Below are 13,164 nucleotides of genomic sequence, written 5' to 3'. Positions count from 1 at the left end.
TATGCCTTCTGCTTGTTTTTCACAGCTGACCGCCTCTTTTCGACCTATCTCTCAGCGCCAGGATGCCCGCAGGGTTACAGTGCGCTCTACAAATGATATAAATAAATAAAAAATAAATGGAGGGCCAGATGTACGACTGTTTTTAGCATTCGCAAATGCAAAATCGGTCCGTTTGTGACTGCTAAAAAGGGTTGTAGCATGTACAAACCCTGTTTTGCAAGTTGGCAACCTTTTACTGAATCGCAAAATAGGGTTTGTGAGTAGCCTTTAGGAAGGGGCATGCCAAGGGCATCCCTTCCAAACAGTGAGTCGCAGGGGGATGTATGATTGTTTTGTGACCGCAAATGCGGTTGCAAAACAATCGCAGTTACCACCAATTTCAAATGGGTGGTAAGCCAGTCGCAAATAGGAAGGGGACACCCCTTCCCCTTTGTGTTTGGCAGCAAAAAAACATTTTTAAGAGTAGGCAACGGTCCCACAGACCATGGCCTGCCCTTAAAAAATTCAACAAAAACGTTTTCTTTTTTTCTTTTAAATGCATCCAATCTTCCTATAAGGCAAACAGATTGCATTTGAATTAAAAACACTGCTTTATTTAAAAAGCAGTACAAATATAGAGGGGTCCCAGAGAAGGAACGTAACATGAAAGTATGCAATTTATTTATTCAAATCAATATAGAAAACATCATATGTAATAAAGCCAACATTGTCCTTACATCACAACGTGCTGTGTATTCAATTCAATTAAGGTAATATAAAAACGTTAAAGCCCCAAATAAAGAAGGAAAGGGAAAAAGTGTAAAGGTGAAATGAAAGAAGTAGGGTGACTTAGAAACAAAGAATTATATATTCAAATACAATACAATCATTATCATTTATAAAAGGCTGTAAATTATTCAAGCCAATACAATGAAACGAATACAATAATCATTCTACGGTCACAGTCATGAATAATCTAATCTTGGATAGTGCCGGATGATGGGGTAAGTAGAGCCGTCGACGTTTCGACCCCTACATGGAAGGTTGACTTGAACCCTTACAACGGGGTCTTCATCAGGACGAAAGAGCTTATGGGGCAAGGCAATTCTAGGAAATAAAATATATATATTCCAATAAATTTGAATCATAAATTAATTATCAAATTTGGATAGTTAATAAAGAATTAAATTTACCATGGATAATCGGGCCAGCCGGCACCGAATATAGGGATTCTGAAGAAACCACTTCCGTGAAGTTAGCAGTTGTTGAAGCCGACTAAGGGGGAGCAAGAGGGAAACTAATCAATACAGGTAAGTAATTTATAGTTAAAATACAGGAAACAAGAGTAAGGAGTAATTGATCACTTACATATTTCCTTTCTTTTATTAGAACAGCGATTACGTCCTTCCTAATTGGTGATCCTCAGCTGACGCTGGAAGGAAAAGGGAGGGAGGTTTTAGTCCCATCAATCAATTGGAACTGAACAGAAATAGTCTCCTGCCCACTGGTTAAATACTCGCATAAATCAGGCGATTGATGTCGATATCGTGACCAATAGAGGTGAAAATACGTCCGCATAAAGCTGGATATCTGCAAGCTTTAAGGTAAAGGAGCGAGTGTCAGTGTGTATAAGACACGCTCCTCAGTGGGAAAACAATTCAAAACATTAACCGCCCCAGTGTGGGTACTTACATAAATCAGGCAATCAGCACCGTAAATGGCCTTTGGCGGAGAAAAACGTCCTATTTCTGTAGACTGTCGCAGTGTGAATCACTGCAAACTATAAAGAAAATGGAGCAAGTTTCAGTAAATTAATTTATCTTAACGTCTACAGGCAACGAGGGACAACGGGCAATCCCGTGCAAGACGACTTACTTTCAAAAGTAGCCGCAGCCGCGGTCTCTCACTGTGAAGTGCTTCACTGCTTCGATTCTACGAGGCCAGCGCACTTCCGTGTTTTGAAAGTTTTAACGTCTAGTCACGTGGGTGACTGACATGAAGGAAATACTACTCGGTGAATCGGATTCCATAATGTGTATTACAACTACAATATTGCGATATCATTTAATACAAATGAACGTTTACTGTATTAAGGACATTGGCATTATTTTAAGAGATGTTATTTAAACTGTGCCATCACTTTAGAAATTACACAATGTTAAAAAGTAACTATCATATGCTGGGAGCAGGTACTATTTCGGTATGCATAATCATATCGTACCAACTGTAAAGACGTGCACCTCTCCAACATGGGGGTGTAGACGTCACTTAATCTCCCAATTCAGAAAGTGAACACTGGATGTGATTAACAAGAAACCTATCACTAGCCAATTCAAAACACAAGTATTAACAGACGTGCACCTCACTCACATAAGGGTGTAGACGTCATGTCATTAAGTTAGTGAAGCATCGCAAGTATGTATGGTATGAGAACACATCACCTGTTTACAATTAGTTCAAGCCTCAGATTCAATGTCCTAAAACTGCCATTTGGGCGTAGCTGCTATCGGTTTCATTCAAACCATTTGCAATAGAATCAAATGTGGCCATCCATTTCAATTCTCTGGTGTTAAGTACTGTGGTAAGATTCCCGCCCCTTTTGCCCAGAGTTATCATCTCTATGACTAACCATTTAAAATCCTGAGGGACATGGCCCATTCTCTGACAATGTTCGACCAAGAGGGCACCTGGTACCGCACAGCGTATCCTGCTAGCATGCTGCAAAATCCTCTGCTTAATCTTTTGTTGGGTCTGCCCAACGTAGATTTTGTCACACGGGCACAAGAGAATGTATATAACGTTGGCAGTGTTACAATTGGTAAATGATATTAAAGGAAAGGTTCGATTTCGGTATGTGAACTCTTTAGTCTGTAATATGGACAAACAAGCAATACATGCGCCACATTTAAAATGTCCAATGATCGAAGGGAGATTCCTCAGGGAGGTGATGGTAGGCTGTTCTGGTGAATCTAGGAAGGAGTGCACTACTGTATCTCGAATATTCTTAGCTCTTCTGAAGGAGTGTAAAAGGAGATTTTTCTGATTGATGTCATCCGCTACTAGAGACCAGTTCTTATTGATAATCTTTTTAATCTCATTACTCTTGGTAGAGAAAGTGGTTACGCAAATAATGCGCTCTGGATTGGTTCCCTCCTGTTTATCAGTGTTAAGGAGATTATCTTGAGGATTGTACCATGCCCGTTTGCGGGCTCTTTTCAGGAGGCGTCCTGGATATCCACGGGCTACTAATCGATCTGACAGATCCTGGGATTCATGCATATAGTCATCCTTCTTAGAACAATTCCTCCTGATCCGTAGGAATTGCCCCACGGGCAGGTTATCTTTTAATCCTCTCGGATGGTGACTCTCGTATTGTAGCAAGGAGTTTCTCTCCATAGGGTTTCTATACAATGTCGTTAACAAGTGTTCATTTTCCACGTTGATGGTAATATCCAGGAACGGGATCCGTTTGTTGCTTGACTGTATAGTGAATTGTATGTGGGGGTTGCGCTGATTTAACCAAAGATGGAAACTATTTAATTCCTCCACATTGCCATCCCAAACACACAGGACATCATCAATATATCTAACCCATAAGGCCAGCTTGGCGTAAAATGGGTTAGTATCTGAGAAGATAAATTGTTGCTCGTATGAGTCCATGAATATTATCGCTAGGTTTGGGGCAAAAGTGGCACCCATAGCGACTCCCTTTGTTTGCAGGTAAAAAGCAAACACAGACATGGTGATCAGCTGTCCCCAGCAGGCCTCCATCCCTGTGATTGCAGCCAATTCCTAATGGTTCGCAAATTGCAACCTGCCTCATAAATATGGATGAGGCATGTCATTTGCGACCCCATTGGGAATCGCTAAATGTGTCTGAGACACATTAGTACATTTTATTTTGGGAATCGAGAAAAACATAATTTGCGACCTGCAAATCGGAGTGGTTGTACATCTGTCCAGGAGCCTCAGTTTTGCATGTAAAAGCTAATTAACAACTGTTAAAAACTGGGTTATTAATCTGGGAAATTAATGAACACAATCTATTTACACAAAAAAATCTGTTCTTAGAGAACCTCTGCTAAGTGCCAGGGAAACGGCAAAAGAATCAGGAAATTTCCAAAAGAAATGTTCAAGAAGTACCAACAATTGTAAAAACCTAAATAATTCAATAAACTTTCAAAAAGAATTTAGAAAAATAGACAACATTTTAGTAAGCAAAAAGACACCCAAACAATAAAAATTGGAAAGGGTAAGCACAGATATGATTTTTATAACACTTTTTTTATTAAATGATCATCAACAACATGTGGCAGCGCACAGTCCTGGCATAAGCAACCAAGAAATATGAGTTTTTTTTAACATTTTAATGCCAAAAGTGCCTAGAAAATGACAAGGGTCAATGTAAAGTCTCATTTTGTTGTTGACCAGGACCTAGGTATGATTTCAGGTCAACTGCAATAGAGCAGAGGTCAGATTCTCAAAGTAGGTTGCGCTGGTCAAAGTTTTTACCTTCTAACAGTCTACTTTTTGTACGTAAATGTCTTCCAGCAGTGCAAGGTCAAAGGCCGAAACCAGCAGCGATCCCTTGAAGATAGGTACTTCAACGTTGAGCTAGATTGAAGCCCTTGGTTTTGGTGCTAAAAGCACAGAGTGGGACAAGGTTGGATTTCGTAGGCACCTAGGTAGTTGCTTTGCAACTGGGGCAACTGGGATAGATTGCTACCTTGCCCTGGTCCATGGTTTTACATTCAGATTTAGTTAGTTTTGGGTTTCTCAAAATCCCTCAAGGCTGCAAGCTTGAGCTGGGCAGATATTCACAAGGCCAGACACTTTTAACGCAATCCCCTCCTGAACCAGTTCTTCAGGTTGGCAAATATCTCTGGGTGGAACAAGCCTGGCTGTCTTGTCTGCCTTAGGTACACCCTAACAGAGCATACCTCAGCAGCCTGTCCCAGTCCTCTGGAGGTGGAAAAAATTCAAAAGTCTCAGTTTTCTGCAACTCTGAAAACGTTTGCTTTGTTTTCTCCTGCAACTCTCAAGTCAAACTTCTACATATTAGGTCTCTCTCCTGCAAGGTACAGTACTCTGTGGTCAGATGTAACCGCTTGGAGTCAGGAGTCTTTGTGCTTTTTGTGTCCTTAAAGCAGGTAAGCAGGCGGTCAGCCGCCAAGCCTTTGAAAAGCATTTCCAGTCCATGTGTGCCAGCTGGAATCAGAAACACTTGAGAGTTGTTTCTTCCTGCAGAACCTCCTTCTTTACAGAGGTTGTCTCCCAGACCCCAGAATGTTCTGAGGTGGTAGTGAGGTGTCAGTTTTAACCTGTACAGTAACCAGTGATTGAAGAATCCCTCCCACCCAATCCTGTCTACATTCTTTCCCTATGTCCATATCCTTCTGTAGCATTTCTTCTTTGCCCAGAAGCCCTAAATCCAAAATGGCTAACTCTTTTTCCAACTGAAGGAACTCTGGCTGAACCTAAACAACTCCCCTAATTAAACGAGGTCCCCTTCCTCTGTCAGTGCCTCGAATGGGGTTTCCCTCAAGAATATTCAAGACATCAAATCAGTCAATATGCGACAAAATGTATTGGAAGTGACTACAATCTGAGCACTCCCTGGGAATTACTGTGGTCGCTTCATACCGGAATATGCAATACTCACTGAATCGGTGATGCTCTATAAACCGCACACATTTTAAGAATGAAACAACCCCCAAAAAGCTTTTTAAGCCATAAAGAACAGCCTACAAGAAGATACAGGCATGACCTACTTTGATCCAGGACACTAGTGGAATAGCTAGTCACTAGTCTTAGCCTTTGCAGACTGGAAGTGGAAATTCTACAAACTGACCAACCAGGTTGGCTATCCCAAACAGAAGATGGAGCCTGGCTATGACTCCACTGAAGTTGCAAATCTCCAGGTTAAGCTCAAGATTATTGTTATTTCCTGTTTGGTGCCTCCATTTTCATTCCTACATATTTCACAATGGGGCCCTTTCAAAGTGGCCATAAAATATAAATCAATGATAATTTTATTTCAGTTTTCTTCACTTCATCCACGTTTGTAAATAGAAATAGAAAACAAGTATTCATCTACAGAAATACCATTATATATTTGAGTATTGTACAGGTGTAGCGATCTTGCTGGCGTCCTATTAAATGCACCCCAATCTTAAGGAACAACAGAAACCAGATCATTCAAAAAAGCACGGCTAAATGTTAATCAATGAAGGCAGCCCAAAGGCAAGCTGGATGGAGTTGTGAAAGTCACCCAGGAAGACAGGTACCTACAGGGTCCCACCATAGGTGGGAAAATAACAGGCATTATGAGTTTTTGAGTTTTTAGGGAAACAAATGCGGGAACCTGCATTGCTGCGCCCATTCCCCTATGTATTCCTCAGGTTTCCTACAAGGATATTTTGACTGCTTTCAGCAGCGGAAGTCTCTTTGTGAAACAAAACCATGTCATTCCGAAGGGCCTAGTAATTCCCATTACCAGACACATCAGAGTTTATGGGCCACTGGTAATCGAGGCCTACATCACAAATATATTAAATGGTTCCCAGGATTAGATGTTGTTGTGAAAGAAGAAATATTAGGGTTCCACATGTGTCAATATGTGGCCAATAAGAAAATCCATCCTCCATCATCTGTCAAGAACAATAAAACTGCTGTGGTGGAAGATGAGCATATATGTTTTTTGGTGTCTCCCCAGCTAAGTCTATACTACTGGGGGTCGTTGATTAAAAGCTCGTAGTATCTAGAATGTATCACCTCCACAGAAGCCTTAAAACAAAACTAGAAACTATGCTGCCAATGAATTTTTCATCGGTAGGCATGGCTGAAGTTAAGGCCCCAATAACCCTCAAACTTGGAGCAACAGATTCCATGACCTTATTGTGGTAGAGTATATCTGCCACTCATGTTAAATAGGTTTGTAGCTTTAAGACGTGTGTTCTATGCCCTTCTTCAACAACAATTGTATTCGAATTTTGTAGGGGGATATTATGATCAGCATGCTGCACAAGCACTTTAAGTTAGGTTTTATGCCTGCACTCGGTGCCAAATGTAGCAACACAGGCTACAAAGGCTTCATGTTGTGAAGTGGGTAGACCCAGCGAGACACCTTGTGTGTTCATGCATTTATCTTAGCTTGAGAAGGCCCACTGCAGTGCACCCCTCTTGTCAGTGTCCTACACATAAAAGCCTGGGCAAGTAAAATGTTCTGCAGAATGCACAGTTTTCAAGTACGTTACAAATACAGGTTATATCATACAACATGAAGTGTCTAATGCCACGTATGAAGTATCATGTATTTGCAAGTGCACATTCACCCCTTACGGCAACAAAAATATCAACATGCAAAAATATTGTGGCCAAAAGAGTGACCTCAGAATATTGTACAGGTAAGTTTATGATATTAAGCAGAGATCGACTATTCCCAGGCTTGCAGTTTTTTTTTACTATTATAAAATTAGTTTAATCCCAGCAAGCACAGTGTTTTCTGGTAAAAGACAAGACCAGACTACAGATACAATCCTGAATTCAAACCAGAACAGGGGATTAAGGCTGCTCTGCCCGCACTGGTGACGAAGTCCCTATGGTATACGAGTGTGTAGGTGCAGGAGGTCTGGGACACAATCCCCTAGATTCTAATAATAGAAAGCCAAGAAACTTGGTTTTCAAATCAAATCGCACAAGGTGACCCCGCACCCTTCAACAGTTAATATGATAATAATACAGTATCAATAGTGTTATACACATAGTTCAATTAACTTTCCAGTCGTTCTCCCAAGAATTCCAAAGTCAGGTGCTTCAATAAACAGATTCTTTATTCACAAATGATGCTTAAAACCAATAGCCAACGCGTTTCGTCCGTGACCGGACTTCTTCAGGGTAAAAAAAACAATAAGTAATCATGATTCCATGGTATAAGAAGTTCCCATTTTTTGATGAAATAAAAGCAGTAAAGGCCGTAAAAAGAGTGTCGGCGTATCGTGGAGCGTGTAGTCGTCTGGAACCAGACGACTACACGCTCCACGATATGCCAACTCTCTTTTTACGGCCTTTACTGCTTTTATTTCATCAGAAAATGGAACTTCTTATACCATGGAATCATGATTACTTACAGATACAATCCTGTTACATTGGGCCATGTGGCAGCTATGAAACTAGCAACTGCACTCATTCTAATTAATAATTAACAGTCTGCTTTTCTTTTCGGTAGACAACAGCCCATTTAAAGACTTTGGAAGCAATACAAGCCAGGACAATGGACCAGCATGACAATCTCTGCAAAGCCAATGCTTTACAGCAAGGATGCTATATCCTACAGAACACAAGTCAACATTGTATTTTATATGTGTTTTTGTAGCCCTGAAGAAGTCCTGTGGGACGAAACACGTTGGCTACCCTTGGATTAAAGAAGATGATTTAAAAAATAAAAAGATAAAGAGTCCTGACTGGGACCTTTCTGGAGCCTAACACATAGATACCAATGCAGTGGAGGTGGAGCAAAGGCACAAAGCTTATCACTTCTCTATTATATCAGAGAAACTACCATTTGGTAGTAGATTTTTGACTTCGTTCAACCCCTCTATGTAAGTGATGTGCTTGCAAGCCAAATGCATCTATGTGTGTGAGTACAAAAATAATTTGTATGGTATTTACTAGTTTATTTAATTTAATTATTTTACAGTGCTACTTATCACAATGTAGGGTTTTTGAGTGGTTTACATTACAAGCACACATTGTACATTGACAATAAATGATACAAGAATTTAAATGAATGTCCAGGATATTACATAAACAATCAGGGTTTCAAGGAGTACGAGTCAGACATTTTCTTAACTGGTAATAATTATATGGTGAGAGCACATGCCTGGGAGAAACACCAGGTCATGATTTAAAATGTAACACTATGCCTTGGGTTGTCTATAATAATAAGACTTTATTAACCACCAGAGTTATCTTACTACAATTGGTGCCTTTACCCCTTAAAATATTTTTTGAATGTAGCCCTTGCAACCAATTATGCCAGAACAGATTTACTTTCACATTCCTCCTTGATGCCGATTTCTTTGTGGCAGAGTGTTGCAAGGTGGATTATTATGTGGTATGTCTGGATGGCCTTACCATGTAATAGTCTCACAATACACGGAGATAATCCTTTGATCCAACAACAATAATCCTTAGCTCAGTCCTGGTAGTGTGGCAAAGAGCAGCCAGGCATTGCTGGAAGAACATGCATTAAGCATTTTACGGTACCATTATAGTGGATAAGTTACTGAGACCACTCAAACGAAATCTGACACCAATTTATAAAAATAGAGCTTATTTTTATATTGACATAGACAATAAAACTAATTGTGTATTATACATAAAATCGGAGCAGTGGATTTTTAAAGTGCTAAAAAATAAATGCAGTAAATCTGTCAAACAGGACCCATTGAAGTCAATGTGGGAAAACACAGGTGACACTCAGTCATTTGCAGGGTGAGTAAAAATGAACCCTCTTGTGGATAAGGTAATGCGGGTCTCTAGACCAAGTTCTAACAGTCCTTACTTTGTTAGCTTGCCCAGGGAGTCCAAGTTGAGATGTAACGTGGCTGTCCGAGGTTCTAAAATGGAGCCGTGAAAGCTGTCAAACTTGCAGCATTTGCAAAAACCACACTTGGAGATGGAGTTCCACTTTACCCATGGAGAGGATAGGCCTTTGGGGTCCTTGGAACTGGGTTCAACAGCTTGATATCTTCTACCTTGCTTAGCGCCTTCCGGTGCAGAGGTAGCTTGCAGCTGTCAATCACAAGGGCACCACTTCTCTATGCGCTCACTATCAACAGAGCCAGCGGGTGCAATTCTTGTCACACAGCACTTCGGTTTTCCTGCAGCTAGCAAGGGACTGGTCCCACCAATTCAAGGGAGTCGGCTTCGGGTTCTGGCGTCCACTGGAGTCCATCTTGCTGGGACCAATGACCTTTTGCCAATGACACACATCAAACACTTGGTCCGAGTATATGGCCTCTTCAGGGCACTTAAGTGTCTTATCTTCGTACGGTCCAAGGTTCTGTTGTCAGTGACGGCGTCTTCTTGGTGCATCTTCTAGGATTCAAAGTCAGAATTGAGGTTCTAGTGTCAGGGAAGGCTCCTAAATCCTAGTTGAGGGGTGTTAAGGGTGTGAGGGACAGTGACCAATGGGCTACTGGTCCCTGCAGCTAACCCGCCCCTTTAATGACAACATCTTGTTGATTTACATCACCTTTCTACCCAGAGCCCTCTAGTTTAGGGTCTTCCAACATGGCAGAACACTTCCTTGGTTGTACAGACCTCCGAGCCAACCCTAAAGGTGTGGGTAGCCTTTTGGAGGTGTACGCCTCCTGTATAACTAATTTACCTACCTATCAGGCTGGAAAGAGTTTTTTCCTTGAGTGGGGGACAAGGAATAATACATTAAAGGCGGTGACAGTATTTGAGGCTCACCGCCTTGATGACTGTAAACACTAGCCATCCTGAAAGGAAGGAGGTGTGACCTCCTTCCCGTCCAGGCTTTTGTCTCTGTCCTGGGGAAGTGCTAGCCATCCCACCAGGAGGGTAAACTCTTGTCTTGGCAACAAATGGCTCTGGGATGCCCGCCAAGGCCCTGGGTCACTGTTTCCTAGGAGGGCACCCACTGAGGGTGGCATCCCTGTGCATGCCAGCTCACCCTCGACACAAGAATGGTGTTGGGGGTGAAAAGCACAGTGTTTAACACAAAACACAACCTGTTAGAACTGGGGGTCTCTAGTTGGCAGTGGTAGGTACCACTGTCCAAATAGGGACCTTTGCTTCTAGTCAGGGTAAGGAGGAACACTCTTTAGATAACCTCTGCTAACCCCCTTGGTAGCTTGGCACAAGCAGTCAGGCTTATCCAAAAGCAATATGTAAAGTATTTGTACCAACACTCACAGTAAAACATTGAAAACACCACAAACTGACTCCACAACAGTTTAGAAAAATAAAGGTATTTAATCTAAACTACACAAGACCAAAATGGCAAAAATCCAACATACACAGTTCAAGAATATGGTTGCAAAGAGTTCTTAAGGTTGCAATAAAATAATCCACAGTTGCGTGAAAAGTTCACAGTTGCATCACGTTTAGCCAACAGTACCTTTTAAATGCGACAAAGTTCCAAAGCAGAAGCTGGTGCGGTGGAAAACAAGCGATGCGTTGCTCCTGACACCCTGGGGAGGCGGTGCGACAACCCCGCTGCAGCAGCCGGCGTGTTACGACGAATCCGGTCTGTATGGGGAGGAAGGCGGACTTGTATGGATTCCGGTGCGTAGGTTCTGTAGGAAGTTTTCTCTCGCAAAGGCACAATGCGAGGATCTTTGGAGTTGTGACGATCTCCGGGACGACGATGCGTGGACCAGCAGTGATCTCTCCCTCGCAGCTCCTCGATGCGATGGCTTCTGCGATGACACTTGCAGTGAAATGATGCGGTCTGCAAGCAAGCGGTGCGGCGATATCACCCATTGACGACAGGCTCTGCGACGACACTCGCAGCGATGGTAATCTTCCCGCACCGGTCTGGTGCGTCCCGCAAATGAAGGGTGCGACGGCTCTGGCAGCGGCAACAGGCGATGCGATGATCTCTACCTTTGTAGCGGCAGGAATTTCCTTGCACTGCCAGGGATGCGCCCCTCAAGCGAGCGATGCGACAAAACTTGCAGAAAGTCTTTAAAAGCTTGGTTTCCAGCTTCCCAACACAGGTACAACTTCTAGAGGCACCACACATGGGCCACGCACTCCAGGAAGGACAGAACTCTCTCAGTAGAGGTCAGGGAAGCTGGGGGTGAAGTCCTTTTGTTCCTGGGACTTCAGAACAGGGAGCCAGCTCTTCTCGGGCCCTTGGAGATTCCTTCAAGACAGGGGACACAGCACAAAGCAAAGTCCTTCCCCTCTCCTTGGCAGCAAAGCAACAGCAGGTCAGTCCAGCAGAGCAACAGCAGGACAGTCTTCCTTCTTCAGTTTCAGCTTTCTCCTTGGCAGAGGTTCCTTCTTGATTCCAGGATTATCTAATTTTCTGTAGTCAGGGATCCTGTACTTATTCCCCTAAAAGCCTTTGTTCACTTTGTGCAGGAGGGCTCTGAGCCCGGTCTGAACCAGTTTTGGGTGTTCCTTGAGCACTTTGTTTTCCTGGCCTCTCCTTTCCTTTCAGAGAGAGGGGCAGGGTCGTCACCCGCCCAGCAGGAGGTGGAGCCAGCATTGTGGAGGGAAAGCACAGCCCTGGAGCACTTTGATGACATGATTCCTTCTCTCCTTTCACAGTGCAGGCCAGAGACATCAGACGCACCACAGGGGGTGGAGCCAGCACTGTGGCGGGCGGGCACAGTCCTATTCAGGCCCAGGTGTTATCCCCTCCCACCACTCAAGATGCAGATGCAGTCATTCAGCCTAGGGCTGACTCAGCCAGCCTCCTGGGGGCTCCCCAGCCCCTGTCACTCTCAAACCAGACAGTCAATTTACAAACAGGCCAAGGCACACAGAGAGGTCAGACAAGAGAACGGCAACTTTCTAAAAGTGCTGTTCTCAAACACAGGATTTAAAAGCCACCTTTCCTAAAAGATGTGTTATTAAATGCTGAATTCAGGGATACCAGACTTGTATGTCCTACCTTGCTCCTATGGGAAGATATGCTGGTAGCCACTGTACCCAGCATTCCCCATGATAGCCTACGGGTAAGGTAGCCTTACAATAGTGAAACACGAAAATGGCTGCCTTTCACTACCAGAGCATGTCACCTGCACAAGTACATGCTCTACCTTTCACATACACTGCACCCTGCCCAAGGGGGTACCTCAGGCCTTCCATAGGGGTGACCAATGTGCACAGAAAGGAAAGGGTTAGGCCTGGTCAGTGGGGACACTGACCAGGAGGACATGGCAGTTCACAGACTGCACACAGGTACTGTGGTGGCAGGCCTGAGACACCATTTTAGGGCTACTCATGTGGGTGGCACAATCGGTGCTGCAGGCCCACTAGTAGCATTTGTCATCACCAGCCCTGGCACACCTAGTGCACTTTACTAGGGACTTCTTGGGGATACAAATATGCCAATCATGTATATCCAATTACAATAACAATTTACATAGAGAGCATATGCACTTTAGCACTGATCAGCAGTGGTAAAGCGTGCAGAGTCCT

This window comes from Lissotriton helveticus, chromosome 10, assembly GCF_964261635.1.
Source record: "Lissotriton helveticus chromosome 10, aLisHel1.1, whole genome shotgun sequence".
Lineage (NCBI taxonomy): Eukaryota > Metazoa > Chordata > Amphibia > Caudata > Salamandridae > Lissotriton > Lissotriton helveticus.
This window is presented reverse-complemented; position numbering follows the sequence as displayed.